Source organism: Grampus griseus, assembly GCF_964374135.1.
Source record: "Grampus griseus genome assembly, chromosome: 5".
Taxonomy (NCBI): Eukaryota; Metazoa; Chordata; class Mammalia; order Artiodactyla; family Delphinidae; genus Grampus; species Grampus griseus.
The window spans coordinates 3,298,767-3,320,271 of NC_138998.1; the positions used below are offsets into that span (position 1 = coordinate 3,298,767).

The 21,505-nt window shown below is 42.1% G+C and overlaps 1 protein-coding gene across 1 annotated transcript in view; it reads right to left on the bottom strand.

Annotated features, from left to right (window-relative positions):
- LOC309822845 (ubiquitin-conjugating enzyme E2 E2) overlaps nucleotides 1–21,505 on the bottom strand; it is a 355,948-nt gene that overhangs the window by 87,964 nt on the left and 246,479 nt on the right. The gene's annotated exons all lie outside the window — the stretch shown is intronic.

The window sequence follows — 21,505 nt, forward strand, 5'->3', positions numbered from 1 at the left end:
GCGTGGGTTTATCTCTGGGCTTTCCTGTTCCATTGATCTACATTTCTGTTTTTGTGCCAGTACCATACTGTCTTGATTACTGTAGCTTTGTAGTATAGTGTGAAGTCCAGGAGACTGATTCCTCCAGCTCCGTTTTTCTTTCTCAACATTGCTTTGGCTATTTGGGGTCTGTTGTGTTTCCATACAAATTGTGAAATTTTTTGTTCTAGTTCTGTGAAAAATGCCATTGGTAGTTTGATAGGGATTGCATTGAATCATTGTAGATTGCTTTGGGTAGTATAATCCTTTTTATAATGTTGATTCTTCCAATCCAAGAACATGGTATATCTCTCCATCTGTTTGTATCATTTTTAATTTCTTTCATCAGTGTATTATAGTTTTCTGCATACAGGTCTTTTGCCTCCTTAGGTAGGTTTATTCCTAGGTACTTTATTCTTTTTGTTGCAATGGTAAATGGGAGTGTTTCCTTAATTTCTCTTTCAGATTTTTCATCATTAGTGTATAGCAATGCAAGAGATTTCTGTACATTAATTTTGTATCCTGCTACTTTACCGAATTCATTGATTAGATCTAGTAGTTTTCTGGTTCCATCTTTAGGATTCTCTATGTACAGTATCATGACATCTGCAAACACTGACAGCTTTACTTCTTTTCTGATTTGGATTCCTTTTATTTCTTTTTCTTCTCTGATTGCTGTGGCTAAAACCTCCAAAACTATGTTGAATAGTGGTGAGAGTGGACATCCTTCTCTTGTTCCTGATCTCAGAGGAAATGATTTCAGTTTTTCACCATTGAGAAAAATGTTGGCTGTGGGTTTGTCATATATGGCCTTTATTATGTTGAGGAAAGTTCCCTCTATGCCTACTTTCTGGAGGGTTTTTATCATAAATGGGTGTTGAATTTTGTCGAAAGCTTTTTCTGCATCTATTGAGATGATCATATGGCTTTTCTCCTTCAGTTTGTTAATATGGTGTATCACATTGATTGATTTGCATATATTGAAGAATCCTTGTATTCCTGGGATAAACTCCACTTGATCATGGTATACGATCCTTTTAATGGGCTGTTGGATTCTGTTTGCTAGTATTTTGTTGAGGATTTTTGTATCTACGTTCATCAGTGATATTGGCCTGTAGTAATCTTTTTTTGTAACGTCTTTGTCTGGTTTTGGTATCAGGGCCTCGTAGAATGAGTTTGGGAGTGTTCCTCCCTCTGCTATATTTTCGAAGAGTTTGAGAAGGATAGGTGTTAGCTCTTCTCTAAATGTTTGATAGAATTCGCCTGTGAAACCATCTGGTCCTGGGCTTTTGTTTGTTGGAAGCTGTTTAATCACAGTTTCAATTTCAGTGCTTGTAATTGGTCTGTTTACATTTTCTATTTCTTCCTGCTTCAGTCTCAGAAGGTTGTGCTTTTCTAAGAATTTGTCCATTTCTTCCAGGTTGTCCATTTTATTGGCATAGAGTTGCTTGTAGTAGTCTCTTATGATCCTTTGTATTTTTGCAGTGTCAGTTGTTACTTCTCCTTTTTCATTTCTAATTCTATTGATTTGACTCTTCTCCCTTTTTTCCTTGATGAGTCTGACTAATGGTTTATCAATTTTATCTTCTCAAAGAACCAGCTTTTTGTTTTATTGATCTTTGCTATCGTTTCCTTCATTTCTTTTTATTTCTGACGTGATCTTTATGATTTCTTTCCTTTGGCTAACTTTGGTTTTTTTTTGGTTGTTGTTCTTCTTTCTCTAATTGCTTTAGGTGCAAGGTTAGATTGTTAATTTGAGATTTTTCTTGTTTCTTGAGGCAGGATTTTATTGCTATAAACTTCCCTCTTAGAACTGCTTTTGCTGCATCCCACAGGTTTTGGGTCGTCGTGTTTTCATTGTCATTTGTTTCTAGGTATTTTTTGATTTCCTCTTTGATTTCTTCAGTGATCTCTTGGTTATTAAGTAGTGTATTGTTTAGCCTCCATGTGTTTCTATTTTTTACAGATTTTTTCCTGTAATTGATATCTAGTCTCATAGCGTTGTGGTCAGAAAAGATACTTGATATGATTTCAGTTTTCTTAAATTTACCAAGGCTTGATTTTTGACCCAAGATATGATATATCCTGGAGAATGTTCCATGAGCACTTGAGAAGAAAGTGTATTCTGTTGTTTTTGGATGGAATGTCCTATAAATATCAATTAAGTCCATCTTGTTTAATGTATCATTTAAAGCTTGTGTTTCCTTATTTTCATTTTGGATGATCTGTACATTGCCGAAGGAGGGTGTTAAAGTCCCTTAGTATTATTGTGTTACTGTTGATTTCCCCTTTATGGCTGTTAGCATTTGCCTTATGTATTGAGGTGTTCCTATGTTGGATGAATAAATATTTACAATTGTTATATCTTTTTCCTGGATTAATCCCTTGATCATTATGTAGTGTTCTCTTTGTCTCCTGCAATAATCTTTATTTTAAAGTCTATTTTGTCTCATATGAGAATTGCTACTCTAGCTATCTTTTGATTTGCATTAGCATGGAATATTTTTCCATCCCCTCACTTTCAGTCTGTGTGTGTCCTTAAGTCTGAAGTGGGTCTCTTGTAGACAGCATATATATGGGTGTTGTTTTTGTATCTATTCAGCCAGTGTGTGGTTGGAGCATTTCAACCATTTACATTGAAGGTAATCACTGACATGTTTGTTCCTATTACCATTTTCTTAATTGTTTTGGGTTTGTTTTTGTAGGTCTTTTTCTTCTCTTGTGTTTCCTGCCTAGAGAAGTTCCTTTAGCATTTCTTGTAAAGCTCGTTTGGTGGTGCTGAATTCACTTCGCTTTTGCTTGTCTGTAAAGGTTTTAATTTCTCCGTCGAATCTGAATGAAATCCTTGCTGGGTAGAGTAATCTTGGTTGTAGGTTTTTCCCCCTTCATCCCTTTAAATATGTCCTGCCACTCCCTTCTGGCTTGCAGAGTTTCTGCTGAAAGATCAGCTGTTAACCTTATGGGGATTCCCTTGTATGTTATTTGTTGCTTTTCCCTTGCTGCTTTTAATATATTTTCTTTGTATTTAATTTTTGATAGTTTAATTAATATGTGTCTTGGCAATGGTTCTCTTTGGATTTATCCTGTATGGGACTCTCTGTGCTTCCTGAAAGCGAATGACTATTTCCTTTCCCATATTAGGGAAGTTTTCAACTATAATCTCTTCAAATATTTTCTCAGTCCCTTTCTTTTTCTCTTCTTCTTCTGGGACCCCTATAATTCGAATGTTGGTGCATTTAATGTTGTCCCAGAGGTCTCTGACACTGTCCTCAATTCTTTTCATTCTTTTTTCTTTATTCTGCTCTGTGGTCGTTATTTCCACTATTTTATCTTCCAGGTCAGTTATCCGTTCTTCTGCTTCAGTTATTCTGCTGTTGATTCCTTCTAGAGAATTTTAAATTTCACTTGTGTTGTTCACCATTGTTTGTTTGCTCTTTAGTTCTTCTAGGTCCGTGTTAAACATTTCTTGTATTTTCTCCATTCTATTTCCAAGATTTTGGATCATCTTTACTGTGATTACTCTGAATTCTTTTTCAGGTAGACTGCCTATTTCCTCTTCATTTGTTAGGTCTGGTGGGTTTTTATCTTGCTCCTTCATCTGCTGTGTGTTTTTCTGTCTTCTCATTTTGCTTAACTTACTGTGTTTGGGGTCTCCTTTTCGCAGGCTGCAGGTTCGTAGTTCCTGTTGTTTTTGGTGTCTGCTCCCAGTGGCTCAGGTTGGTTCAGTGGGTTGTGTAGGCTTCCTGGTGGAGGGGACTGGTGCCTGTGTTCTGGTGGATGAGGCTGAACCTTGTCTTTCTGGTGGGCAGGACCGTGTCCGGTGGTGTGCTTTGGGGTGTCTGTGAACTGTTATGATTTTAGGGAGCCTCTCTGCTAATGGGTGCGGGTGTGTTCCTGTCTTGCTGGTTGATTGGAATGGGGCGTCCAGACCTGAAGCTTGTTGGTCATTGAGTGGAGCTGGGTCTTAGCATTGAGACAGAGATCTCCGGGAGAGTTCTCACTGACTGATATCATGTGAGGCCGGCGGGTCTCTGGTGGACCAATGTCCTGAACTCGACTCTCCCACCTCAGAGTCTCAGGCCTGACACCCGGCCGGAACATCAAGACCCTGCCAGTCACACGGCTCAGAAAAAAACGGAGGGAAAAAGAAAGAAAGAAAGAAAAAAATATATATAGTTATTAAAATAAAAAATATCATTAAAAGAATAAAAAAGTAATAAAAAGAAAAGAGCAACCAAACCAATAAACAAATCCACCAATGATAACAAGCACTAAAAACTATCCTAAAAAAACAAAAACAAAAATGGATAGACAGAACCCTAGGACAAATGGTAAAAACAAACCTATACAGATAAAATCACACAAAGAAGCATACACATACACACTCAACAAAGAGAAAAAGGAAAAAATATATATTTTTTTTAAAAAAAGAAGAGAGCAACCAAATCAATAAACAAATCTACCAATGACAATAAGCTCTAAACTAAAATAAACATAAGACCAGAAACAAATTACATGCAGAGAGCAAACCCTGAGTCTACAGTTGCTCCCAAAGTCCACAGCCTCAATTTGGGATGATTCGTTGTCTATTCATGTATTCCACAGATGCAGGTACATCAAATTGATTGTGGAGATGTAATCTGCTGCTCCTGAGGCTGCTGGGAGAGATTTCCCTTTCTCTTCTTTGTTCGCACAGCTCCCGGGGTTCAGCTTTGGATTTGGCCCCGCCTCTGTGTGTAGGTCGCTGGAGGGCGTCTGTTCTTCGCTCAGACAGGACGGGATTAAAGGAGCAGCTGAATCGGGGCTCTGGCTCACTCAGGCTGGGGGGAGGGAGGGGTACGGAATGCGGGGCGAGCCTAAGGGGCAGAGGCCAGCGTGACACTGCATCAGCCTGAGGCACACTGTGCATTCTCCCGGGGAAGTCGTCCCTGGATCACGGGACCCTGGCAGTGGCGGGTTGCACAGGCTCCCGGGAGGGGAGGTGTGGATAGTGACCTGTGCTCGCACACAGGCTTCTTGGTGGCGGCAGCAGCAGCCTTAGCGTCTCATGCCCGTCTCTGGGGTCCGCGCTGATAGCCGTGGCTCACGCCAGCCTCTGGAGCTCATTTAGGCGGTGCTCTGAATCCCCTCTCCTTGTGCACTCCAGAACAATGGTCTCCTGCCTCTTCGGCAGCTCCAGACTTTTTCCCGGACTCCCTCCCAGCTAGCTGTGGTGCACTAGCCCCCTTCAGGCTGTGTTCACGCCGCCAATCCCAGTCCTCTTCCTGGGGTCTGACCTCCGAAGCCCGAGCCTCAGCTCCCAGCCCCCGCCCGCCCCAGCGGGTGAGCAGAAAAGCCTCTCGGGCTGGTGAGTGCTGATCGGCACTTATCCTCTGTGCGGGAATCTCTCCACTTTGCCCTCCGCCCCCCTGTGGCTGCGCTCTCCTCCGCGGCTCCAAAGTTTCCCCCTGCCCAATCCCAGTCTCCACCAGTGAAGGGGCTTCCTGGTGTGTGGAAACTTCCTCCTTCACAGCTCCCTCCCAGAGGGTCAGGTCCCATCCCTATTCTTTTGTCTCTGTTTTTCCTTTTTTCTTTTGCCCTACCCAGGTACGTGGGGAGTTTCTTGCCTTTTTGGGAAGTCTGAGGTCTTCTGCCAGCATTCATTAGGTGTTCTGTAGGAGTTGTTCCACGTGTAGATGCATTTTTGATGTATTTGTGGGGAGGAAGGTGATCTCCATGTCTTATCCTTCGCCATCTTGAAGGTCCCCCCAGAATATTTTTTTAATGTCAGAATTATTTGGGTCTAGGGACTTGCCTGGTGGCGCAGTGGTCGAGAATCTGTCCGCCTGCCAATGCAGGGGACACGGGTTCGATCCCTGGTCCAGGAAGATCCAACATGCCGCGGAGCGACTAAGCCTGTGCGTCACAACTACTGAGCCTGTGTTCTAGAACCCGCGAGCCACAACTACTGAGCCCGTGTGTCACAACTACTGAAGCCCGCGCACCTAGAGCCCATGCTCCACTACAAGAGAAGCTACCTCAATGAGAAGCCTGCGCACCACAACGAAGAGTAGCCCACACTCGCTTCAACTAGAGAAAGCCTGTGTGCAGCAACAAAGATCCGACGCAGCCCAAAATAAATAATAAATAAATAAATTTATTAAAAAAAGAATTATTTACATCTATACAAAACGGAAGAATGGGCTTTTATACACTCTGACTGGCCCAAAAAGTGAGAAGCAGATGCTGCAGACTGTTTTACCCTTTAAACTATCCCTTCTTTCTTAAATTGGTCAAATAGAGGCTGGTGCCAGAGGACACTTGCAGTACAGTGGGGAAGCCCGTGGACAGGCTCTGAGCCAGATTTGCCTGTCTGACTCCCAGCCCTCCCGCTGAGCACCTGTATGACCCTGGGTAAATAAGTCATCTCTCTATGTTTTAGTTTTCTCATCTGCAAAATGGGGCCGTTACAGCACCGACCCGGAGGACCAGCTGTGAAATTTTAGTGGAACTGCACTCACAGAGCTTGGAAAATGGGTCTATAACAGTCCAAATGGTAAGCCTCCAAATGTTAGCTGCTATTGGTGTCGCAGTTATGCCTGTGGGTGGCACAAAAGTTCACCAACACACTCAAGAGGTTACTGCCTGGTGGTTTTCTAACAAAGGTTTCAGGATACCAGGACTAGAAAGCAGGCTACCAAGACCTGTGCACAAATAATGGCAATCATCTTTCTCTTCATCATCACCCTGCCATCTAATCTTATGATGTGTATTTAGGGCGAAACTTTGGAAACCATTAGGATTCATAGCTGCCGCTCCCAGGAAACCAAATTTTGCATTAAATGGAATGTTTATTTACAATCAGGACTTTTAGGTATGAAGTTATTATATTTAGCAATGTTTTCCCACTTGCGGTATTCTTAATTTTCTTTAATTTTCAGATTTTATTTATTTATTTTTAAAAATTTATTATTGAAGTATAGTTGAGATACAATGTTGTATTATTTTCTGCTGTACAGCAAAATGATTGAGTTATACATATATACACATTCTGTTTCGTATTCTTTTCCATTATGGTTTATCACAGGATACTGAATGTAGTTCCCTGTGCTATACAGTAGGACCTTGTTTATCCATTCTCTGTATAACAGTTTGCATCTGCTAATCCCAAACTCCCAATCCTTCCCAACCATCCCCCCAGCTCCGGCAACCACAAGTCTCTTCTCTATGTCTGTGAGTCTGTTTCTGTTCTGTAGATAAGTTCATTTGTGTCATATTTTAGATCCCACGTGTAAGTGATATCATATGGTGTTTGTTTTTCTCTTTTTGACTTACTTTGCTTAGTATGAGAATCTCTAGGTCCATCCATGTTGCCACAAATGGCACTGCTTCACTCTTTTTTATGGCTGAGTACTATTCCATTGTATGTATGTACCACTTCTTCTTTATCCATTCATCTGCTGATGGACGTTTAGGTTGTTTCCATGTCTTGGCTACTGTACAGAGTGCTGCTGTGAACATAGGGGTGCATGTAACTTTTTGAATTAGAGTTTTGTCCGGGTATACGCCCAGGAGTGGGATTGCTGGGTCATATGGCCACTCTATTTTCAGTTCTCTGAGGAACCTCCATACAGTTTTCCATAGTGGCTGCACCAATCAGATTTTTTTTTGCGGGGGGGGCACGGTACCGCTCAGTTTGTGGGATCTCGGTTCCCCGACCAGGGATTGAACCCAGGCCACTGAAATTAAAGCGCCGAATCCTAACCACTAGATCACCAGGGAACTCCCAGACTTTATTTTTTAAAGAAGAAAAATAAACACAGTTAACAGAGTTAAACTGCAAATAAAAGACAAATCTATTAAAATGCAAATATCAGTTCACAAATTACTAATTGGCTGAAGGGCCAAAGCTGCTGCTTGGAGAAATCCTTTAGAGAATCAGTGTTATAAACTGTTTGGCTTTCAATGCCGTTCTCTACAGTGGAAGAGCCCTTATGTATATATGAAATGTTACACATTTACAATAAAACTGACGAAAAGGAAGGACTAAGTTGCTCACTGTATTTAAGATCGTAAGATGCTCTAAATATATCTGAATACTTTGAATGTGCTGCGCCACAGCTGTGACTCTAAGACTGAGAGTTTCTGGCTGTGCCTGCTGCCTTTTCGTTAATGCTGACTCCAAGCCAGGTAAAGAGGAAGGATGCCTGGGCTCCCCGGGACAAGGAACCTGCCTTTGGAGAGATTCTCTGATGTGCCAATACTCATCTGAAATCGACGGGACAGGGTAGCAAGGAGAAGACGGTAGCAAGGAGAAGACGGTACCAGGGGACCTCTCAGGAGCTCTGGCAATCTCTGCTTATACATCAGACTCCATGGAGCTGAATTCACCCCTTCCCACCGGGAGGCACGTCATTCACACACAAATGATATACTGCACCCATGTCCAAAGTCCCTGTGCGAGTAAACAGCTGCAGGCATTTTGAGCTTCTGGGGTTACAACATAATAAATAACGTGTGTTTCTCTAGTGTCAGACTGGAAGGAAAGGGTAGTTTCTAGTTCCCGTGTGTTGAAAGAAAATATAAAGGCAAGGCGCAGATCGGCTGCAGATAAGGATAGTAGGAAAGGCAGCTAAAGAGGGGAAAAACCACACAACTGTCTGAATGAAATGAGGAAAAACATGTGGGCGTGGGGAGGTTTAAGGGGGAAAATGTTTTCAGCGCTCTCAAGGTCATACGCGGACCTATTTGTTGCTTGCTTTTTGTCTTCCTTTTACTAAAATTCTCCGTAGCTCTGCCCCCCGCCCCGATTCCTGAAAAGCTCTCTTCCCCAGGTATCTAAGAGCCTCCTCTGACAGGGCACCGCTCCGACGCCTCTGTCCTCTTCAATGACACCTCTTCAGCGTCTGCCTCGCTGGGGGCTCTACCCTCGGCCACCTTTTCTCACCTTCCACCTCGGGATCTCATCATCCACCTTCGACAATCAACCTACCAAACACTGATAGAATCTCTAACCTGGTCGGAAACCTGACCGTCGACGGGGACCGTGCTGCCTCCTTCTCCTCTCATTAGGTTCCCCAAAACCTGCTGAATCGTGCTCCATAGTACCTTCCTAACCCGTCTACTGGCTGCATCCTCTGTCACTTCCATGACGGCACCGGCATCCTCTGTGGTCTCCCTGCTTCCAGTTCTGCTTTCCTCCCATCCTTCCACTGAAGGGCAGAGAGGGCAATCTCCAGGAAATCTTTTAAATGGGATCTTGTTTCCCTGTTTCCTCTGACTTCTTAATAACTTCAAGATCAAGCCCCGGTTCCTCTGGAGCACGCAAAGTCTTCCAGAAAGATCTGGCTCCAGCTTGCATCTCTGGCCTCATCCTTTGCAGCCCCCTCTCCCTCCATCCTCCAAGCATACTGGAATCACCTGTAGAACCTCCACAGGGACTGGGTTCTTTCTGGGCTTTTGGATAAGCTGCTCTGCAGGTCTGACCATTCTACTTGTCCTTGAGGTCTTAACTTAGCTGCCTTCTCCTCCAGGACATCTTCCTTACCCCCAAAGGCAGGGGGGTAACATTCTATGCAAACATGACATTATACAAACAGTTACGAATGGGGCCTTTAATACTGGGGAAAGAAGAAATGTTAAGGAACAACATTTTCTGGATCACAGGAAAGGAGGACTCACTCTGATGGTGAAAGGGCTTGTTAAGAAAACAAGCCAGGTCTGCAGCTCTCGAGAGGACAAATAGAGAATGGTGCCTCACAAACTCCTGGGGGTCCCTATGTTTGTATTCAGTGATTTTTTTTCTAAAGAACCAGGACCACTGAAGTCCACCATAACATCATAGGAAGTTAGGATATAACAGTGCTGAGTATGGAATAACTGAATCACTTTGCTATACACCTGAAACTAACACAACATTGTGAATCAACTATATACTCCAATATAAAGGAAAAAATTAAAAAAAAGAATCAGGCAAAAGGGTGAAATCCTAAAAGAAAGGACAATTAAAAAAAAAAAGACAAGATCCCTTATGTACACTAAGCTCCAAGCAGAATTGGACTGTTACTATTTCCTCCAAGTACCGTTTCATACAGCTTCTTTCTAGCTCACAAGGATATGGTGCTTATCTCCAAGATAAGTAGTCCAAGAAAAATAATTATTTTACGCTTTTTGTGAATGAGTGCTTTAATAAATGGGAAGGACCTTTGTCCTCAATCACCTTCTCAGATTTGAGATGCAAAGATGAAAAAAAAAATTCATTTGACTATAGTTATCTTTTACCAAATCTTAAAAGTCGTTACTTTCACCTACTTTGGATGCTTTGTTAACAGTGTCAATGACGGGGCTGAGAGGAAGAAACAGGAGGAAAATAAAATTTTAAACACAAAATAAGTACTGCTTAAGAATCACAGCACTTCCTTTGCCCAGGGCAGGCAGTAGCTGAAAAGATAGTAGGCTAAGTCATAAACTAACCTTCTAGAAGTTACCGAGGAAGGCAGTCTCTTTCAGTTATATTCATGACAGCTTAGACATCCTTGCTTCTTTCTACGTTACATAATACAGGAGTGTGTGGTGTATGTGTTTAATTTTCCCAATAGGTGATATATTGCACTGAGTGAACAACTTTGCAACAGACATAATTTTAAGAGGCATAACTATGAAATAGCGAGGAGGGAAAAGCAGAGAAACTGGGAAGCAGGAAGACCTCAGGGAAAAAATGGTATATTCTCCCTTTCCCTTCTAAGCTACATTTCCGTAAGACGCATTCACTTGTAAGCACAAAGATAAGTCACAGAGTCAAAAGGAACCACATCCTATTTTATATATGTGGGTTGTCAGAAATAAGGTTATAATCATAAAGACTTTGGAAACCATCTAGTTCAACTTTTTCATCACCCAGAAGCAAGCATTAGAACTGGACTGGAATTCCACTGAGTTAGACCGTTAGGCATAACATCAATCAGCGTTACTTAAAATACTGAATTATAGAATTTTTAATCCTTTAGTGAGCTGAAAGGCCTCCAGCAATAAGGTGATGGAGTTATTCTCAGTCTTTAAAAAATCTTTTTCGGGGCTTCCCTGGTGGCGCAGCGGTTGAGAGTCTACCTGCTAAAGCAGGGGACACGGGTTCGAGCCCTGGCCTGGGAGGATCCCACATGCCGTGGAGCAACTAGGCCCGTGAGCCACAACTACTGAGCCTGCGCGTCTGGAGCCTGTGCTCCGCAACAAGAGAGGCCGCGACAGTGAGAGGCCCGCGCATCGTGATGAAGAGTGGCCCCCGCTTGCCGCACAGAAATGAAGACCCAACACAGCAAAAAAAAAAAAAATCTTTTTCAATGCACCTTCGCCTTGCGGAAAAAATAACCCACTTCAGCAGTGATGCTCAGCATGTATGTGGGGGTAGGGCAGGGGAGGGAATAATTTGAAAAAATGAAAAGGCTCTTTTCCCGCTGGGAATCCCTTCTATTTCAAAGCCTTCATTTCAAAGGCGGTAAGATTAAGGGTCAGAAAAGTGAAGTAAGTGCTTTGCCCAAGACCACACCTGGACACACCTGCGCCCTCTGACCCCAAGAAGAGCTCTTCCTGCGTCACCACTGCTGCTAATCAGACAGCAAGACTCAACTGGAAAAGCCGCGTGGCTACCACAACGATGAACTGCTCTGCTCCAGACAGGAGACCGGATAGCAAGACCAACATCTGGACTGTCTTCTGCCTTCACATCCTGGGCACGTTTCAGGGTAGCTTCAGAGGTTTGGTGAACAGCCATGTTTATTTCAGCTCCCAAATTCTTTTTTTTTTTTTAACTTTTCGAAGTAGAAACAGCAACTTTCTTCATTTCTTCAGGAAATCTACCATTTCTTGCCACCCCGCTTTTGCTGCTCACCTCCCACCTCAATTCCTGTGCATTTTCTCTAGTTTGTGTGAGAAATGGAAGCTCTCAAGGTCCCCAGGCCTGCAGAATTAGCCCTCTCTTATCTGCACTGTAAGAACAATTTTGGAGCTAGCCCATGTGGCTCGTCATGTGTCTTTATTATTTAAAATCCCCACTCCACCCCCAAGTGTTAGACAGGAAGGTTGTAGAGCTGTAATGCGTCTCCTGATCTTATCTGCAGGTTGAACAAGCCTTTGACAAGCAGACAAGCCCCTGCTGACCCTGCTCAGTTTGCAGGAAGTCAAATCCTTCTCAAAACGTTTCAACTCTCCAAAATGTTACCACGCACTGGGGACAGAATGTAACATCCCCTGGTATCATTTCAACAGCAGCTCTATGACTTTCTGACATTTATACTATACCAAAGTAAAAATTCTATTCAAATGTTAGGGCCGGGTGGACCTCGAGGACAGCTAACTATTCTTAGGAGAGATAAGATTTATTTGTTTGTTTGTATACAGAGTTACTATCAAGGCAATTTTGTTTCTCAGGTTAGATACCTCCAATATACTCGATACACTTCTCACTGGCTGAGAATCTTTGTTTCTTTCATAGGAAAGTGGTAAGCAACAATTTCCTCACAGAGCTGCCTCATTTATTCCAAAAAGGTCAGCTGTGATATCCTACAACCTGCGTGGTTTTCTCTGTATCCCTGACGCTGCTCTCTGGCCCCAAGATTCACCATCACCGTTTTCTTCCACCTGGCTGCCTGGAGGCCAAGGTTAGCCCAGAGGAGAGAGAAGAAACAAGTCAACCAAAAGACTAATGGCAGGGCTTCCCTGCTGGCGCAGTGGTTGAGAGTCCGACTGCCGATGCAGGGGGCGCGGGTTTGTGCCCCGCTCTGGGAGGATCCCACATGCCGCGGAGCGGCTGAGCCCGTGAGCCATGGCCGCTGAGCCTGCGCGTCCCGAGCCTGTGCTCCGCAACAGGAGAGGCCACAGCGGTGAGAGGCCCGCATACCGCAAAAAACAAACAAACAAACAAACAAAAAGAGACTAATGGCAAAAGGAAACTGCATGCATGATACTTCATAAATGCTTGTTGAAAAATAACAAACATCTGGGGCAGAAGACTAGTCTATTAGTGCAGCATAGTGGTAAAGGAAGTGGGCTTCACACGGAGAGGCTCAGCGTCTGAATCCCGGCTCTGCCACTTACTGTGTGAAAGATCAAGTCGATTCCAACAGGTACAGGAAGCTTGGGCCTAACAGGTGAAATGCACTGCATGGAAAAAAAAGCAGGGAGGCGGAAGTGGGTTCCCTGCTGGGAGAACGCAAATATGCAGGTGACTGAGGTGAGGCGGTGTAGGGCGTTAAATGATATGATAGGAATTGGATTTTGGAGACCTGTGGTTTTCAAATGTGTTGGTTCTAGGAGCTGCAGGGCTCCACCGAGATCTTTTGGGAATCACTCATCTCTCTGCTCCCTCCCACCTGAGATTCAACCAGAGAAACGCCACTGTGTGTATATATATATATATTACACACACACACACACACACACACACACACATTTAGTGAATAAAAGGAGTCTAGTGCTTTAAAAAAGGACTGAACTAGAACTTAAAAAAAAAAAAAGCCTGGGTCCCACCCAAGACCAGCTGAATCAGAACTAAAGAGCACCTGGGACTGAGAACCACTATCACAGATGATGGATTCACTGCGGGCCTTGAAGTATGGTCCAGAGAGTAGCAGCGTCACGCAACAGAACCTACTTTTACAAAAAGAGCTACAGAGGGGGGAGGAATGAATTGGGAGATCGGGATCAACACACACACACTACTATGTATAAAACAGATAACTAAGAAGGACCTACTGTATCGTACTGGGAACTCTATTGAATACTCTGGAATGACCTATACGGGAAAAGAATCTAAAAAAGAGTGGGTATATGTATAAGGTATAACTGATTCAGTCTGCTGTACACCTGAAACTAACAGAACACTGTAAATCAACCATATTTCAATGAAAACTAATTTAAAAAAATAAATTAAAAAAGAGCTGCAGATGACCAGTATGGACATTAAAGGCTGACACTGATGGAAGTTTCTAAGTAGGGATCACACAATGAAATCCTCGTGGTAAATAAGAGCTCCATTTACTGAGACTCAGACACGGAGGCAAGGCCTTTTCCACACTGCTCTGTAAAAGGGAACGTTGTTTCCCTTGCGAGGGCTGTCAGAGGAACTAAATACATGTAGTGTCAAGTATAGCTCCTGGCAAAGAGTGGGTGTTTTAAAAAACGGTAGCTATTACCCTTAACATATATTCCTTCAAATTACTGCCACTCTGCAAACTTATTGTTTTCTGAAACTCAGGCTCAAAGAAGGTCAGTGGCTTGACAAAGGTTACACAGTGAATGGTGGAACTGAGTTTCAAACCCTGGATTGTCTCATTCAAAACCTTTTCTCCTTTCCCCCCAGTGCTCTGACAGCAGGGCTCAGCATAGAACGAGAGCAGGAGAAATGGAAGACGCGGTAGCCCTGATAATAAACTAAACGGTGTCAGCACAGCTCCCTGCATTTCTGTCGAAGAGACGAGAATTGGCTAAAATGACAAACAAGTACCAATAAAAAGCAGATTAGAGTCATTACGGTCTGAAGAAAACATGTAAAGTGCTAACATCCTGTAAATATTTAGCAACTTAGTTAACAATCTTTCTAGTACTATTTACTTAGGATTTAACAATCTTTCATCACTGGACAGGTTTAGAGCGTGCACAAAGCACTTTCACGTGCATCATCTCTTTTAACCTTCACCACAACTATGTGAGACGGGATTATTATTCTCAAACGAGATGACGCCAGTTACTGTTTTCCTCCTTAAACCCCCTCGAGGCTCACAAACCAAGATTTCCTAATACCCTACAGTGGCTTTCATGAAAGAATCAGGCTTTGTGTTTAAAAAAACTCCGGATTTTCAGTGACATGCACGTATTTCATCGTCTGTCATTCTTTCTTCCCTTCAGCCCATCAGCAAAGATGAGAAGACAGATTTTGGTCCCAGGGAATAAGAACAGGGAGGTAGTGTGGGTCCACTGTTATCTGCTCCGTAGAGAGGGGCTGGAAGGGACGTGACTGAACTCTGGGGGCTCTTGGCACAAGTGCTGCCCCAGCTGGAGGTGACTTTTTTTAATTTAATTTTTATTGGAGTATTGTTGACTTACAATGTTGTGTTAGTTTCAGGTGTACAGCAAAGTGAATCAGGTATCTGTCTACCTATCTATCTATTCTTTTTCAGATTCCTTTCCCATATAGATTATTACAGAATATTGAATAGGGTTCCCTGTGCTATACAGTAGGTCCTTATTAGTTACCTATTTTATGTATAGTACTGTGTATATGTTCATCCCAATCTCCTAATTTATCCCCCCGCCTCACTTCCCCCACTTTGGTAACCGTAAGTTTGGTTTGCAAGTCTGTTTCTGCTTTGTAGAAAAGTTCACTTGTATCATTTTTTAAAAATTAGATTCTACATATAAATGATATCGCACGATATTTGTCTTTCTCTGTCTGCCTTACTTCACTTAGTATGATCATCTCTAGTGAATTTTTTATTTTTTTTCGGTATGCGGGCCTACTCACTGTTGTGGCCTCTCCCGTTGCGGAGCACAGGCTCCGGACGTGCAGGCTCAGCGGCCATGGCTCACGGGCCCAGCCACTCTGCGGCACGGGGGATCCTCCCAGAGCGGGGCACAAACTGGCGTCCCCTGCATAAGCAGGTGGACTCTCAACCACTGCACCACCAGGGAAGCCCTCTAGTGAATTTTTATGAGACCAGCCACACAAGATAGCCTGATGGAGAAGAGAGAATGGGGAACCAAACAGAAAACTAAGAAGTTACTTTGCGACGTTTGGTGTGTTCACTGAATCTATGGAGTTATGCCCTTTACCCTCCACATCATTTGTGGCATTATGTCTATCAGGCATCCTTAAGAGTCTACAAAATTCCTGATTCCATAGCTGTAAAGAACACACGTTCTTTTTTAAAAATTTTATTGGCGCACAGCTAACTTACAATGTTGTGTTAGTTGCAGGTGTCCAGCAAAGCAAATCAGGCCCCCCCCCCCCATATATCTATCCATTCCGTCCCAGACTCCACCTCCACACAGGTCACTACAGAATACTAAGAGGAGAACACCCATTCTTACAAGGGAAGCCCACGAAAAGCTCTGGAAACATTCTGCTCCCCACTTGGCTCCCGGGGTCGGGTTAGGATTGCACTTCCACACTGCTCAGTTGTCTACGGACATCCATCATGCCCTCACTTTCATGCGAGATCCTGCAGTCTGCCCTTGTAAAACATTTATGGAAGGGCCTTCTAACACTCAACTTGGTGATTTAACCTTATACGAAGTTCATTAGTCATGGCATCTACATCCATTTACTACAGAAGCTATGATTACCTTTCCGAGTTCAGCCACTGCCTTCTCTCTTTGTAAGTGAAACACAGATTTTACTGAAGATCTGCTACTTAAGAACCACCAATTTATAGTATCCCTTAATAATGCCTGTCGAAGCAGGCTATCTTTGAGGGATTTTGTGGTTTTTGCTTTTGGCAGTGCCGCAACGGTGGAAATAACTTACACTGTCCACCCCCATCTTTCAGCGTCTGTTAATACGAAGGGCTGCCCACTGCCAAGCAGATTTAATTTACCTACTTCTCAGTTTGCATTAACCTTTGAATAATAAAGCACAGCTGAGGCTGCTGTAAGAAACAAACCGAGGAATGAATAATTTAAAACACCTTCTCAGCCTTGGAAAGACCAATCCCTAACCATTAGGAGAGTTTTAATTGTGACTGAACTAAGCATTAAAAAGGCTAATTGTATTCTTTATAAATGGAAACAGACGCTAAGGACATAGTGTGCCTACAATATATACAGTACATGAAAAGCAACGCTCTGAAAGCGCCTGGTAATTAGTTCCAATGGAAAAAAAGCAAGAGGAGTCTGAGTCTAAAGAAGAAAAAAAAAAACTTCTAAAGATGGGTGCTCTCATTATCCAGGAACAGAAAAAAAATTGCTACTTCTTATAGAAAGCCATTATTCATTTGATGCAGGTGGATTGGCTGGAATAGCACTTAAAAAGATAGAAATGTTAACGCTGAAACAAAGGTTGAGAATCGAATATATTACAGGCAAACCCTATCTTCTCTGAATCTGTCAAGTGCTTCTGCCAGCTGGGATTCTTCTTTGCTTTTGATGGATTTAATTTTCCTCTGGGAACCCAAATCCAAATGTACTGTCATATTTATGTGTTAGGATCACAAAACAGTCACTGATATTTACAGTCCTGCTGAAATGTTGTTAGTATCTAATACTGTATTCAAACCAAAAAGTACCCTATTTATCTGAATGGTTGGAAACAATGATCCGTTTCTAGACCTCCAACAAAGGGCAGGACAGCCCCCTAAATCAAAGAGGGCGGTTTCCTTCTATTACTGACTTTAAAGTAGTTACGTTTAATTTTTCTCAAACTAGGAAATTACTTGCTTATGCTTCATTTTATTTTGCTAAATTTAAGGCTTTTCCCATCTACTTCTGTTCAAAAGACCGTATCAGTGCCCTTCTGATAATAACCTTTCCATTAATGGAAAGTTAGGAAGATAGAATTCTTTTTTTCTGTACTAAGCAATTTTATGGCTTTTAAAATGGCCTTTAGTTTCCATTTTAATGCTTCTTTTGCTTCTCTGAATCTTCTCTAATTTTTTGTATATCTAACTTAAAGATGATTCTCTTCACGTAATAGGTAAAAGGATGATCAAAGAGATCAGAATTGGATTTGCTGTTTTAGTAAAGATCAGCTTCTCATCCAGGAGGACAGAAATACTATGTTTTTGCTCGTGTGAGTTATATTCTTTTTTCCCTTGTTTCTAATTTTTTAAACAATTTTAAAGGTTATAGTCCATTTACAGTTATTACAAAACATTGGCTTTGTTCCCCGCGTTGTACAATACATCCTTATAGACTATCTTACACCCAATAGTTTGTACCTCCCCCTCCCCTGCCCTGTATTGTCCCTTCCCTCCTCCCCACTGGTAACCATTAGTTTGTTCTCTGTATCTGTGAGTCTGCTTCTTTTTTGTTATATTCACTAGTTTGTGGAATTTTTTTAGATTCCACATACAACTGATATCATACAGTATTTGTCTTTCTCTGTCTGACTTATTTCACTTAGCATAATACCCTCCAAGTCCATCCATGTTGCTTCAAATGGCATTATTTCATTCCTTTTTATGGCTGAGTAATATTCCATTGTATATATGTACCACATCTTCTTTATCCATTCATTGGCTGATGGACATTTAGCCTGCTTCCATATTTTGGCTATCGTAAACAATACTGCTATGAATATTGGGGTGCATGTATCTTTTCAAATTAGTGTTTTGTGTTTTTCTCAGGTATATACCCAGGAGTGGAATTGCCGGGTCATATCGTAGGTCTACTTTTAATTTAAGGAACCTCCATACTGTTCTCCACAGTGGCTGCACCAATTTACATTCCCACCAACAGTGTACGAGGGTCCCCTTTGCTTCACATCCTCGCCAGCATTTGTTATTTGTGTTTTTGATGATGGCCATTCTGACAGGTGTGAGGTGATATCTCACTGTGGTTTTGATTTGCATTTCCTGGATGATTAGCGATGTTGAGCATCTTTTCATGTGGATTTCTTCTTTGAAAAAATTTCTATTCAGTTCTTCTGCCTATTTTTTAATCAGGTTGTTTTTTGATGTTGAGTTGTATGAGCTGTTTATATATGTTGGATATTAACCTCTTATCAGTCATATCACTTGCAAATATTTTCTCCCATTCAGCACGTTGTCTTTTCATTTTGTCGATGGCTTCCTTTGCTGTGCAAAAGCTTTTAAGTTTAATTAGGTCTCATTTGTTTATTTTTGCTTTTATTTCCTTTATTTTAAGAGACAGATCTAAATAAATATTGCTGTGATTTATGTCAAAGAGTGTTTTGCCTAGGCTGCAGGTTATATTATTAGTATTTTCCTTTCTCATGTCAGTTTTTTTTTTTTTTGGCGGTACGCGGGCCTCTCACTGTCGTGGCCTCTCCCGTTGCGGAGCACAGGCTCCGGACGCGCAGGCTCAGCGGCCATGGCTCACAGGCCCAGCTGCTCCGCGGCATGTGGGATCTTCCCGGACCGGGTCACGAACCCGTGTCCCCTGCATCGGCAGGCAGACTCTCAACCACTGCGCCACCAGGGAAGCCCCTCACATCAGTTTTTTGATGTAAGAAAACTGCTGGCTTGTATTGAACTTGCTTTCTACTGGGACTAGAAATCTTGTAATTTGTAGTCCTACTTGTAATGAGTCACCACTGGATACAGTTTTTCTTATGACGCTTGTTTCCTATGAACGTCACTATACCTTTGCTATCACCTTCTAATTGTTAGATATTTGTTTAAAGTTCCTTTGGTTTCCAGTCCACTGCTTTTGTCTCAGAGTTAGCCATTTTGTAACACTTGGTTTCACTCCAACCCCAGTGAAATAAGTGACTCCAGCCCCTGGTTTCCCAAGCCCACAACCTCTGTCTCCACTATAGCCCTAATCCCACCTTACGCTGTCTCCTGCCTTGACTAGATCAGAGTCCCTTGAGGGCAGGCACTGTGTCCTATTCATCTTTGCATCCTACGTAGCTGCAACAGTGTCAGGAACACAACAGATACTCACAGAATGTTTTTTGATTCACTGTGTGAATTCACAAAGAACTGACGCTTGTAACACCAACCAAAAGTGCTGAGGGCAGAGTAGATACTGAATATATGATTAACTTTTTCTGGGGGGGATGATACTTTTAAAAATAAACTTTTTATTTTAAAAGTTTTAGATTTATAGAAACATTGCAAAGATAGTTCAGAGTTCTCATATACCCTATGGCCAGTTTAGCCCATTATTAACATCTTACATTAGTATAGTACATTTGTCACAATTAATAAGCCACTGCTGATATATTATTATTGTTATTAACTAAAGTCCACACTGTACTGAGATTTCCTTAGTTTTAACCTAATGTCCTTTTTCTGTTCCAGGATTCCATCCAGGACACCATATTATTTAGTAGTCATGTCTACTTAGGCTCCATTCGTTTTAAAAAACAATTCAATAAAAACTTAAGTTGAGAAACTCGGTGGAGTGTATATTGAACTACTCTGTACTATCTTTGCAACTTTCCTGTAAATCTAGAGTTATTCCAAAATAAAAAGTTAATTTAAAAAGTTGTTATGACAAAGACAATGTCTTTCTTGGGTTTCTTTTAAAGATAATTCCTCTGTGTACAAAGGTTTAGCTTGTACAATGACTGTGTATGACTACTCATCTCTCTACATGGAGGTTTCCCCCAAATACTGTCATATGCGTTACATTAGCTACACCCTAGTTTTATTAATGATACTGGTAATATGATGGTGCTCACCAATATTATGTGTAAAATGTCAAAATTTAAAATTACTTGATTTGGAGGGAGGGGAGGTGTGGGGAGACGTGAAGGTGGGGATATTTCAACTGGATCTGTCCTGATACACACTCAAGTTAAAGTGTCCAAATTCAGTTCGCTTGATCCTTTGCTCCCTAGACCCTCAACTCCTCTGTGCTATATCATTTATAATTTTACTAAGCTTAGTGAAAATGAATATATAGTAGAAGAAAAGTTAGCTGGCATGGCAATGGCTACTTTCCAGTGTTTTAGATCATGATTATTTTAGGAACTCAAAATACCTTCCCAAACCCATCTCCCCCTTTATCCAAAGACTATCATTCAAGAATTTGTTTAAAACAAATTGTCAATTGAATACTCAAGAGAAATGATATGAAAACCCTAGAACTAGTTAAGATTTGGTCAATGGTCACTTAACACTTCCATAGGGCATGTCACACTCCAAACTGTCCAGATGTCCATTCCTGTAACTTTCTGTAAGAAGCAGGGGAGAATGAATGGTTCCAATGTAACTACGGATGGTTATTAAAAGCACTTTTTAGTTTTGCAGTCCCCAAGTATCTTCTTTCCTTGGTACACTTGCCTGTCAGATGTCTGTCCGGGAAGATAGGAAGGAAATCCGTACAGAAAGGAAACTGGTAAGAATGATAAAGTTGGGGAGAAACCTGAGAAAGAATGGAGCTGGCTGGGCACTGGCCCCCGCAGCACGCCTGCGCATCCAACCACTCAGCCCACACGTGCCCTCGGGCTTGTGCACGAGAGAAAGGAGAAGAGAAAGCAGGGGAGAGAGAGGGCAGTGGGAGATCAAAGAAAGGTAAGAAAAGATACAGGAAAGAAAGCGGGAGTGAACAACAACTGCTTGGGACTACTAAAACGTGACAGGATAGATTTACAATCTACTATGATATTTTAAAAGCTGGCAGAATTGAACTTTCTCGTCCTACCCCAGTTCCAGCCCCGATGCATATGAAATCTAATTTTGTCGAGATAAAATGTATCGTATGATATATGTAAAAGGAGAGCAGCTATTCAACAACCCTCTCAAAGAGTTGGGTAGGATTGCAGGGTAGAGGCAAAAAATGACTGAAAACCACTCAGCTGTGGGATTCTTATTTTACTGAATGGACTAAG